This window comes from Silurus aristotelis, assembly GCF_946808225.1.
Source record: "Silurus aristotelis genome assembly, chromosome: 20".
Lineage (NCBI taxonomy): Eukaryota > Metazoa > Chordata > Actinopteri > Siluriformes > Siluridae > Silurus > Silurus aristotelis.
In genome coordinates, this window is record NC_139593.1 from 9,405,305 (window position 1) to 9,418,307 (window position 13,003).

A 13,003-nucleotide genomic window follows, 5' to 3' on the forward strand; every position below is an offset into this window, starting at 1 on the left:
TAATACCTATTTAAAACAATCTATCTTTAACAATGGTGTGCAAGTATTAGCAACTTTTTCAATAAACTAAGATACCCACATATATATATATATATATATATATATATATATATATATATATATATATATATATATATATATATATATATATATATATATATATATGGATAAATGTTTTTAGACCATAAGATTCAAAAGTGCTTTTTAAACATACTATTTGACATTTACTCCATTTACTGTAATATTAACCTCCACTCTTCTTGGAAGATTTTTGAGAGTGCATTTAAGAATAAGGTAAGGTGAGGAGGCCTGGTGTGCAGTCAGCTTTCCAGTTCATCCCAAATGTGTTCTATAAGTTTGAGGTCAAAGCTCTATTACTTGCCATTCATTACCTTCCACTCCAGCTCATGTAAACCATAGCTTCCTTGATCTGGCTTTGTGTACAGACACATTGTCATGCTGGGACAGGTCTGGGTCTCCTAGTTCAAGTAAAGGAAAAAAGATTAATGCTACCGAAACTAAAGACATCCTGTACAATTGTGTGCCTCTAACTTTGTTGTAAAAAGTTTGGGGAAAAACCACATATGACTGAAAATGTCAGGTGTTGTATTCTTTTATCTATGAATTGTATGCACATGTATGCTAGTATGCAAGTTGGGGATCATTAGCAATGCTAGCATTTCTCCTGGAAATCCTAGTGAACTTGTATGCTAGCATACTCACACACTAGCATTTCTCCTGGAAAACCTAGTGAACTTGTATGCTAGCATACTCACACAATAGCATTTCTCCTGGAAATCCTAGTGAACTTGTATGCTAGCATGCTCACACACTAGCATTTCTCCTGGAAATCCTAGTGTATTTGTATGCTAGCCTGCTTACACACTAGCATTTCTCCTGGAAATCCTAGTGTATTTGTATGCTAGCCTGCTCACACACTAGCATTTCTCCTGAAAATCCTTAGTACAATAACACACCAATTATTACTTTATATAATTTATTTTTATCATACATACATGTTTGCATATTGGGAAGTATCAAAGGATCTTATAAGAAAGTATTATACTCTCTTAATTAAATTACCCCAGACACAAAACTAGCCTATTCTTGTACACTAGCATATCTTTATAGAATAGATACATAGATAGAATGCATTTTAATCTACAAGTATGCTAGTATAAAAAAGTGTATGCATGCTAATAGGCTACTTTGAAAGTATATATGCTAAAATGTATGCACATGCAGCTACATACGCTAGTATATATGTATAATAAACATGTTCCTGTTGATGCACTTTCAATGATACTTATTTGACTCTCAAGGCATGTAGGAATTTACTAATTATAGTATGAATTGCATGGATACTATAATTACTGTATTGGGTCATGCCGTGGTTCACTCAGGGCATCATTCAAGTTACAACCGCTATTGTTGGTTGATGGTATCTACTTAGCAGGAACATACAATTCAGCATCAGTTTAACATCAAGCAGAACATTTTGAGAGGAATAAATGATACTCTTGACTCGCCACGATTCTTTTGAAGTCGTTGAAAGGAAGGTTTTGAGCTCATGATAATTTATTAAATACCAATCAGTGTTTAATTCATTAATATAATTCTATTAATAGATTGATGTACTGATAGAAACGTTAGAGTATTTTTACATACACTGAATTGATTAAGTAAAGAGTCTTGTGATAAAAATTATAATAAGACATTATAGTCATAATAAATCATACTACTTGGATACTTAAGTACATTTAAAGGCAAATACTTTTGCAAATGCTTTGTGTTCTTCGTCCACCACTGACTGTGAAATACATTCTGTAGGACACAATAAAAAATCTAACCTGTTCAAGTATTATCAATAAACAGAAGCTAAAATAAAGGTAGAAATTTAGCGCCATCTAGTGGTAAATAGTAGCTAATTTGGCTTTGTGCTAATTTACAGAGTAATGACAGTAAAGATCAAATTTAATCAGTTAATAAGGGGTCTCATGCAATTTTCCTTTCTTTAATAGGAGGCCAGGTCAGTCTGTAGCAGGATTTGTTCCGATCGGTGACGCAGAGGGGCTATAAAAGATGCTGTTGACAAGTGAGGAAAGTGTGTTGAGAAAGTAGAAGAAGTATTTTGAGCAGCTGATGAATGAGAAAACTAAGAGGGAGTGAAGGTTGAATAATGTGGTGAAGCAGGAAGTGGATAGGATCCCAATCGCACCTCCATTGAGCAGCAATTAAGAGTGGAAAGTCGGTAGGACCAGATGACATACCGGTAAAAGCATGGAGATATTTAGGAGAGATGGAGAGTTTTTAAACAAGACTGTTTAACAAGATTCTGGAAGGTGAGAGGATGCCTGAGGAATGGAGAAGGAGTGTGCTGGTACCGATCTTTAAGAATAAAGATGTGCAGACCTGCAGTAACTACAGGGGAATAAAGTTGATCAGTCACACCATGAAGTTATGGGAAAGAGTAGTGGAAGCCAGGCTGAGAGAAGAGGTGACCATCTATGGTTTCATGCCGAGAAAGAGCACCACAGACGCATTATTTGCTTTGAGAATGTTGATGAAAAAGTATAGAGAAGGTCAGAAGGAGTTGCATTGTGTGTTTGTGGAGTTAGAGAAAGCGTACGACAGGGTGGAGAGAAAGGAGTTGTGGTATTGTATGAGGAGGTTTAGGGTCCTGGGGTCAACAGTGCAAAATAATGTGTCAGAGAAGTGAAGAAAATATTCAGGGACATGCAAAGATTTAGTATTAAGTAGTATTTGTGGTCGTATGTAATGGGCCAAAATGACAGGGCCGATGTTTGTGTCCCGGGAAAGCCATGTTAGGCCTCAAAACATAAATAAGAATCTTGTACCTTTACTTAAATATTAAATACTTAAATAGTCTTTTTATTGGGACGTGAAATTTAATACATTTAGGGTTTAAAATATTTTATAGCAACATTATTAAATATGACCAAATTGTTTGTCAGTTTGCATTAAAAATGACTGACTGTGTTTCATGTTAGGGGGTGCATGGAAGTGGAGAAAAGAGACTGAACCTGTATTCTTGAGTTCCCAGTATTAACCTTTAGTATCTTTACTATCTTTTATTTTTTCCTTTTTCAAGTTCACGCTGATTTACATACCACAAATATAATAGATTGCACATATGAAGTCCTCCATTTACATTTTTTATCATTTATCATTGCTATGGTGCAACGTAAACCGGTTTATAGGTTTGTAGATTTGCTATTTATCATATTCATCATAATCTTTATAACACTTTATAACAGACACACGGAGAAATCACTAATCCTGTAATACATGCTACATGTGCCATCTAATGGGCAATTTAGGTATTGCATTTCAAAGGAATTGGATATATGCTGTGATATATATATATATATATATATATATATATATATATATATATATATATATATATATATATATATATATATATATATATCACAGCATATATAGATATATTTCATATATCCAATTCCTTTTAACTATATATATATATATATATATATATATATATATATATATATATATATATATATATATATATATATATATATATATATATATATATATATAAAATCATTATTATTATTATTATTATTATTATTATTATTATAAAAATTATATATTCTTATTATTCTTATTTTTCTGTTTATTTCAGACCTGTGAACGCCCTTGAATATAAATACTAACTCCTGTTCAATAAAAGCACTAAAGCCATATAATAATATATATAGGAAAGAGTTAGAGTTAGAGTTAGTGTTAATAAACTGTAAAGTCACTTTGTCAAATGAGTGCTTGTGAACTTGGATGAACACCTTCAAAAGCAAAAGAAGGCTGCACGCTCGCACAGAGCCCCAAGGGGGAGTTGTTTATAGATGTGATAGGGTCAAATTAATGTCAATCTAAAAAAGAACCAAAGGGCTGCTGATTAAATGTCTGTCGAGTTAGGAATAAACGAAGGTCGGAGCCAGCTCCACATGGGTGGGACTTAAACTCCAAACGGGTGGGACTTGAGCTCCACATGGGTGGGACTTGAGCTCCAAATGAATGGGACTTGAGCTATAAACAGGTGGGGCTTGAGTTTGAGGTAGGGCTTTTGATTGTGTTGTACTTGACACGGAGATACAGCTAGAGGCGGTAGTGCACCAATTTTGTTGCAAATCGTTAATGAAGAGACGACAACCTCATGGTTTTGATGGCAGCGGTGCGATTAGATGATGTTAAAAAGTAAATGCTATCACTTTAAGACCAGAAGTACAGACATACATCGTGGTGCTTCCTGGGTGTCCATCAGGTTAAGCTCGGGAACAGCAGTCGAGATGAGCTCCAAGAAATCTTTTTCTGAAGACCCCCACATCCAGGGTTTTACAGTTTGTCATACATGCAGTCCAAATATTCCAATGTTTTAATATTTTACAATGGGTTTTCATTATACATCGAAAAAAGCATGGCACTGTTCCTTATGTTTTCTTTAGAAATGTTACACTCATTCACACAAATGTACTTATGTGTACAATGTACTAATGTGTCTTACTTATACCGACTTTCATTCCTCTTCTCTGCAGCGCGTACCTCTACCTCTCCAGGCTCTTCTCAACCTGCTCTCTACTCTCAAAACAAATCAAAATATCACCTGCAAACATCATAGTCCATGGAGACTCCTGTCTGACCTAGTCCTTCAACCTGTCCATCACCACTGCAAACAGAAAAGGGCTCAGAGCCGATCCTTGATGCAGTCCAACCTCCACCTTGAACCAGTCTGTCGTTCCTACTGCACACTTTACTGCTGTCACACTGTCCCTTATTAAAATGTACAACATGCATTCAAGTCGACTTTATGAATTTTTGCTTTCAGTGTAGGAATAAAATAATAATAACAGGTCAGGTAAATGAATGAACTGAAAAATATATTAATGAATGACACATCACATTTTATTTATGTTGAATATTCTAGAAGATTCTGTAAGACAGAGAGAATTGTTATTCTCTTGCATTGTTGTAATTTCTTGTTATTACTTACATTACAGTAGCTCATAGTAGTAAACTATTATTCAATTAACAAATGCTGAAAATATGACTTTACTACAATATCAGTGTCATTGTGCTGAGAATATTCTTTTGGTGGCCTTTTAAAGGAACATTAAGTATCTGTGTAATACTAAAGTATGTCCAATAAAGTTTAGCTACAACAAACTGACACAATTACACTATTACTAAACTGCACTATATGGACACATGTTTGTGGACACTTTAATGGAGGTTGAATCACTTCATCCTCCATTCTTATTTCAAAATGTTCCACTAGATTTTGGAGTGTGTGCTTGTGGAGATCTGTGCTCATTCAGCCACAAAGATGTTAGTAAAGTCAAGTACTGATGTAGGGTGAGGAAGCCTGGGGTGCAGTCAGCATAAAAAATGTATCCCAAAGGTGTTCAGTAAGGTTTGGACATGCATGCATGCAGTCCAAATATTCCAATGTTTTAATATTTTACAATGGGTTTTCATTACACATCAAAAAAAAAGCATGGCACTGTTCTTTATGTTCTCTTTAGAAATGTTACACTTTCGCATGAGTGTCTAGTAAATGTTTTGCTAATTTTTACCGAAATTAAAATCAGTTACCCAGCCTCACATTTCATAATTGTATTGAATTGTGCAACAAATTAGGAAGAATGTTATTCTGTTTCCATGCACTTTCATAGAAAAACAAAAACAATAATACAAAAATGCAGGAGAGAGAATTGACATGACATAACATTTTTATATTGAGCAACAAAATGGCTGATTAAAATACAGTTTGTGTAAAATATTGTAGCTGTCAATTTTTCAAGATAATCTGGTGAGATTTCACCCCATGCTTCCTGGAGCATCTCCTACAAGTTGGATTGTTGGAGTCTTCCTCCGAACTATACGGTCAAGCTGCTCCTACAACAGCTCAATAGGGTTCAGATCCGGAGACCGTGCTGGCCACTTCGTTACACTCAAATATTGCTGACACATTTTGAAGGTGTGTTTTGGGTCATTGTCCTGTTGTAGGATGAAATTGGCCCAAATCAAGTGCTGTCCCCAGGGTATGGCATGGCGTTGCAAAATCTTGTGTTAGCTCTCCTTCCTCAAGGTTTCCAAAGCACTCCCAGACCATCATGGTGCCTCCACCATGCTTAACTGAAGGTATTAAGCACTGTTCTAGCATCATTTCATTTGTTCCACGTCTCACAAATGTTCTTCCGTTTGATCCAAAGTATTTTGTTTTTATTGTCCAGTCTGAGATATGGCTTTTTCTTGGCAATTCTGCCATGAAGTTCAGAATCCTGAAGTCTCCTCTACACTGTTGATGCTGACACTGGTGTTTGATGGGTACTATTTAGTGCAGATACTAAACTAACCTAAAGAATGCATCTGTGCAACACAATTGCAAAAAGGTTTTCTCGTAAAAAAAAATTCGCCGTATAAAATGATTAACTTGAATTTGCAGCCATACCAGGGGATTGATGCAGAGCGCTGACAATTGCTAATAATAGGCCTCAAAAATAAAATAAAAAGAATGTAAAAACAAAATGTAGATCATTCTTTGAAAAAATTTGTTTGTGAAATGTATACAATTATTTATAGTAGTGTAGGGTATATGTGTATATAATTACTTCTTGACTGTAAAGGACTGTAGAAAGGACATTACTTATAATCACACACTCTAGTACTCATGTTAGTTCTCACTCTCCAGTGTTCTGTATTGTTTAAAGGTTTATACACACTCTTGATGTCACCCAAATGAGGATGGGTTCCCCTTTTGAGTCTGGTTCCTCTCAAGGTTTCTTCCTCATTATATCTAAAGGAAGATTTTCCTTTCCAGTCACCATGGCTGCTCATAAGGGATAAATACACACCGTTCACCTTCACTGTTCAATTCTGTAAAGCTGCTTGTTGAGAAAAGCGCAATAGAAATAAATTTGACTTGACATCACTTGACTTCTTACTTCTGTCCTTGCATTAATCCCCCACCTTTGTGAAGTCCAGCCAGGGGGGGCTTGTATCTGGGAAGATTAATATGTTCAGGAACACGATTGTCATCACGATTGTCATCACTTTGTAGTACAGGCCAGGCAGGAGGCAACGTGCTATAATGAGGTGGACTTTCGTTGTTATTATTAGGAGACGCTGGTGAATGATGACTCGGAAGCAGATTTTGATTATAAAGACACACCATCTGCTGTGTAACAGGTTCTGTCCTCTGTTCCCCCCTGTACTCAAGGCATCTGCTGAAACAGCTACATTGAAGGCAATAATTGCACTCGTACACAATGCACATCAAAAAGCAGCAGATTAGTATAGTTACTACCATTAAAATAAGCCAGGAATCGCCTGTGGACGTTATATCTTCATGGTTCGGGTTATGATTGTTGAGTGAAGGCATGGTTTCAGTTCTCTTGTGAAGTTCACTTACTCAACACGGAAACACCTGGACAAGCGCGCGCCGCGCTCAGCTCAACTTATATAGGAACGCGGCCCGTGTGACGTCACAGGAAAGGTGTTTTCTAGTTGGGGGATTCTAGCGTGAAGGCAACGTCTCGTTTTTCACGTGGTGGAAACACAAGTTCAAGTGATGTAAAAGAACGTGTCCAGGAGCTTTGTGTCACGTGATCGTAGGAAGCAACCCACCATCCCTTATGCACGCCCGCGCCCACCTGACTGAGCATCAGACATCAGAGCATCATTGATGTACACCGATCAGATATTACATTATGGCGTGGGTAAAGAATTTGATTGGCTAAATACTGATTGGAGCACACAGCAGCGTTGCTTTCGGGGTATTTAATGCTCATTTTTACCGTAAACATAAAGGAGACCAGTAAGTCCATGTATTTTTCGTTACAAAAATCTTTAAGGGATAGTTGACCCCAAAATGAAAATTCTATCATTATTTACACGCCCTCAGTTTGTTCCAAACCTGTATACATTTCTTTGTTTTGCTAAACACAATGGATGATAGTTGAAAGAATGTCAGTAACCAAGCAGGGATGAGGTCTGTTTGCTTACTGACATTCTTCCAACTATAAATGGTATTAAATAATGCCATAATTTTCATTTTGGGGTAAACTCTCTCTCTTTAATGGGCAGACATATTTATTACTTTTGTTATTTATTACTTTTTGTTATTTGTTCTATTTAATACATTTCATATTCTGTTTATTATACAGTAACAGTGAGGCAAACAAATTATTGTGATCGTTAAAGTAACTGTTCAACTGTAAAGACAAGTTTGTCTGTAATCTACTTACAATCTTGTCATTCTAAATTTGTGCCTGATTTGGAATAAGAATAGGGAAATAAACTGTAATGATGTTTTTCATTTTTGTTAAACTATTCCATGTCCAACTAAGTACTGTTTTGACTTTTTTTTTTTACAGCACAAATTTCCAAAACCCCAAAGCAAACTGTCTGTTCATCTCCAGGATCTTTTCTGTCCTAGTTCTTGTTTTCTGTTCTGAGTTCTTGAAGCTCATCTCTCAACACCTCGCCTCCTAGTGTGAACTGGGTGGACAGCTTTGAAGTCCCATGGAGTAAGTTTGCTAAGGAATTAATGCAGGCACTTGAGAGACCAAATTGAAAAGACCAATTCCTCGGTCGCATAGGGAAATGGTTAGTATTGTTGTTGAGGCAATGATGAAAGTTTGTCCAAGTAGGATAGGAAGAATTTAACGGGGGTCACCAAAAGGATGGTTGCCAAATAGCCAAAGTCTTTGCAAGATGTGAATGGTCCTGAATCACAAAATTACAAGTTTTGAGAGGACAGACAAATGGTTGCTCCTATGATGTGAAGGACATGATTCTTCTAATTCTCTCCTATTTTGATGAGAAAGAGGCGCTTCTTCTTCATTATGTAGAAGAGACAAGCCTCGCAAAGGATGTAGAGTTGGAAAACCTGCCTGTGACGCCTTGTGTTATTGTGTGTAGTAAGTATAAGTATTTACATATTTTCCACAACACAGACGAATAACTAGGTTTACAAAAATATTCTAGTTCAAAAGTTTAGATACACTAGAAGCTAAATACTGTACGATATTAGATAAATCATGAGCATTTCTGTGTTTTGTGATTATTGTTCACAAGTGTCTTGTTTAATCTGAAACTTAAAACTTATCAAAATAAACCCATTTCTTGCACGTTATCTGCTTTTTGACGTCTGCATATTTCCCCTTTCTAAAACTGACTGACCACTGTATAATGTGGAGATTTGTCTTTAAAATATGTGGACATTTGGTAATAGTTGTGTATGAGTCTTATAATTTTAATTAGTGTTAAAAGACTTGGGTCATGATTTAGATATTTGGATGCTGGAAATTCAAAGCATGTTCAGGACCTGGTGTATTTTGTTCATCTTTCATGTAACATCAGACAGTATTAAGCATTTGGGGTATCTAAACCTTTGAACTAGGTTATTTTATTAAATGGGGTTATTAATTTGTGTTGTAGAATGTGTAGAAATCTATTGTGTGTTTTAGGGCCGTACTGAATAAACTGCTATGTGTATGATAGTCATATGTAAATACACAATTACCTTGCTACATGTACATGTCTTCATTGAACTGAAATGTATCCACAGGACACTCCTGCTATGCTGCTGTTCTCTCAGTGTGGACTGCAAGATTGTGAACGATGACATCAATACTTTCATCGCTGTTGTTTGCCTAATGTTTGGCAGTTACTGTTTCAACATTCACTACCCTGCTGAACTGGCGTCAGTGCTTGAATTCCTGCAAAGGTATTTGAAAGACACCTAGGAGGGGAGGTTCACTTAATATTTACAGAGTTCAGTACAGTATTCAATGTTTTTTTCTTTGTTTTCAAGGTATTTTTTCATCATCAATCCCAAAAAGGGCACAAAAGTTGTGGAAAAGAAGAACAAAGAGCGACTCCCAGTGAACCCAAGAGCCTTTCACCCTAATCTCTGCCCTTTCTGATCATGAGTGGCGAGAGACTTTGTAAAGGTGGCCTGCAGATGGTTTCCAAGTTTAAACTTTATGAACATTGAAATGTTAATGACTTGAGTTGTAACCACATATTTAGTGGCAGCTATACTCTGTAAGCACTTGTGCCTAGTTCTGATTTAGTAGTTCTTACTGTAAATGTTTATCTGACCCGTTACCTACTGTATCTTCCCAAGCTCAGTTTAAAGTGCCAGTTTGGTAGCAGAAATGTTTTAAATGAGTCTAAATTTTTAAATGAATGATAATCTGATCTTAAGCCACTGTATACTCCTGTTAAAAGACGAGAACAGAAAAATACATTATTGTTGTTTTAAATGCCTGCCAGTCTTTAAATAAAAAAAAAATTACAAGGGACCACACTAATGTCCAAGTCTATTAATAGATTTTAATGGGTTTGGATGATTTGATTCAGGTTTGTGTTCAATTAGAATGAAAGTACTCTTAATAGTTTCTAAAAGATAAAATTTGAATGTTTAGAAATATAACTTCTATCTCTTCTAGCTCCCAGCTAGTGTAATTGAAATTATGCTTTGAATTGAACTGTGGTTATTTATAATAAAAATAGTTCAACAGCATTTACATATTTAATGTTTTTTCTTAGTTTAAATAGTTTCCTGTCTGCTTTGTAAAATAATTATAGGTTTTAACTGTAATTAATACAAAATAAACAGTTTTAAGAGAATTAAATTAAACAGTTCTGAGCTGTAAAAAAGATGGTTATGAACCGTAATTATTACAATGTAAACCCTGTATTTTTATGGGTATAAACTGCATTTTATAACAACATAAACATTGATTAGACAGTTATAATCCTTAAAAAAAACTATTAAAATTCGTAAAATATACAGTACAATGGGTGCAATCCTGTAAAACGAATAACGTTCCTACCGTAGTTTTGACGGTAAAGTTCTGGCAACCACAGCTGCCATTTTTTTACAGTAAAATGTAGGGTTTATTTTTTACAGTGTAGCTAAAAACCAAGAACCTAAATGTATTTTAATGGCCCAGTCAACACCAAGACCTTAGTATGATTGAAAATCTATGGCAAGACTTCAAGTTGCAGGAGAAGAGGTGGTTCTACTGAATATTGACTTAATGTTTACAATGGTAAACATTTTTAATTATGTTTAATTCAAATTTCAGGTCATAACACACTGCAAAATGTGAAGAAGTTTGGGTAAAACTTGTACTTTTTGTAAAGCAAATATCTGAATAGTGAAGTGAAAGAAGGAGTGTATCTATACTGATCCAGAGAACAGACTGAATTAATTAATAAAAAAAAAAGGAACAGATTAATAATGTAGAAAGAGACACTGGCTGTGAATTAAAGAGGACTAATCATCAGTTCTCTTTTTCAGGTTTATAGATGACAACAAACATAACAACTTTCCTTATAAGGATCTTTCATTGAAACACAACATTAAAGACACCAATTCATATCATATGACTGTACATTCTTAATTCATCCTCTTCTTCTTCTTTCAGCTTCTCCCATTAGGGGTCGCCACAGCAGATCATCCGTCTCCATACTACTCCGTCCTCTACATCCGCCTCTTTCAAACCAACTACCTGCATGTCTTCCATCACCACATCCATAAACCTCCTCCTTTCTCCACCTTCTGTCTTTTACTCAATGTCACTGTCTCTTATTCATACAACATTGCAGGTCTCACCACAGACCTATAAACTTTCCCTTTCTCTCTTGCAGTTACCCTTCTATCACAAATCACTCCTGACACTATTCTCCACCCACTCCACCCTGCCTGCACTCTTTTCTTAACTTCTCTAACACACTCTCCTTTACTTTTCACTGTTGACCCCAGGTACCTGAACTCCTCCATCTTCTCCACCTCTCTTCCCTGCAAACGCACCCCTCCACTGCCTTCCCTTTCATTCACACACATGTACTCTGTCTTACTCATTCCAACTTTCATTCCTCTTCTCTCCAGCACGTACCTCCACCTCTCCAGGCTCTTCTCAACCTGCTCTCTACTCTCAAAACAAATCACAATATCACCTGCAAACATCATAGTCCATGGAGACTCCTGTCTGACCTGGTCCATCAACTTGATCATCGCCTCTGCAAACAGGAAAGGGCTCAGAGCCGATCCTTGATGCAGTCCAACCTCCACCTTGAACCAGTCTGTCGTTCCTACTGCACACTTTACTGCTGTCACACTGTCCCTTATTGAAATGTACAACATACATTCAAGTCGACTTTATGAATTTTTGCTTTCAGTGCAGAAATGAAATAATAATAATAACAGGTCAGGTAAATGAAGGAACTGAAAAATGTATTAGTAAATGACACATCACATTTTATTTATGTTGAATATTCTGGAAGATTCTGTAAGACAGAGAGAATTGTTATTCTCTTTCATTGTTGTAATTTCTTGTTATTACTTACATTACAGTAGCTCATAGTAGTAAACTATTATTAATCTTTACTACAATATCAGTGTCATTTTGCTGAGAATATTATTTTGGTGGCCTTTTAAAGAAACATTAAGTATCTGTGTAATACTAAAGTATGCCCAATAAAGTTTAGCTACAAACAACTGACACAATTACACTATTACTAAACTGCATATGGACACAAGTTTGTGGACACTTTAATGGAGGTTGAATCACTTCATCCTCCATTCTTATTTCAAAATGTTCCACTAGATTTTGGAGTGTGTGCTTGTGGAGATCTGTGCTCATTCAGCCACAAAGATGTTAGTAAAGTCAAGTACTGATGTAGGGTGAGGACGCCTGGGGTGCAGTCAGCATAAAAAATGTATCCCAAAGGTGTTCAGTAAGGTTGCGTTAAGAGCTCTATAGCAGTCCACTCAAGATCTTCCACTCTAAACTATGTAAAGAATATCTTCACAGAGCTGGATTTGTGCATAGAGGTATTGTCATGCTGAAACAGGTAGTTCAAGAGAAAGAAAATTTCATGCCACTGCATCCAAAGACATCTTTTTTTTTTTTTTTTTTTTTTTAGCTATAAACAGGTGGGG

At 35.9% G+C, this 13,003-nt stretch overlaps 1 long non-coding RNA gene across 1 annotated transcript; it reads left to right on the forward strand.

The window, feature by feature from the left end:
- Positions 1-8,874: 8,874 nt before the first annotated feature.
- On the forward strand, positions 8,875-10,172 carry LOC310715639. Its single transcript, XR_014530370.1, has 3 exons — positions 8,875-8,966; positions 9,617-9,775; positions 9,863-10,172. It is a non-coding gene; the product is annotated as an uncharacterized lncRNA (long non-coding RNA).
- The last annotated feature ends 2,831 nt before the right edge of the window (positions 10,173-13,003 follow it).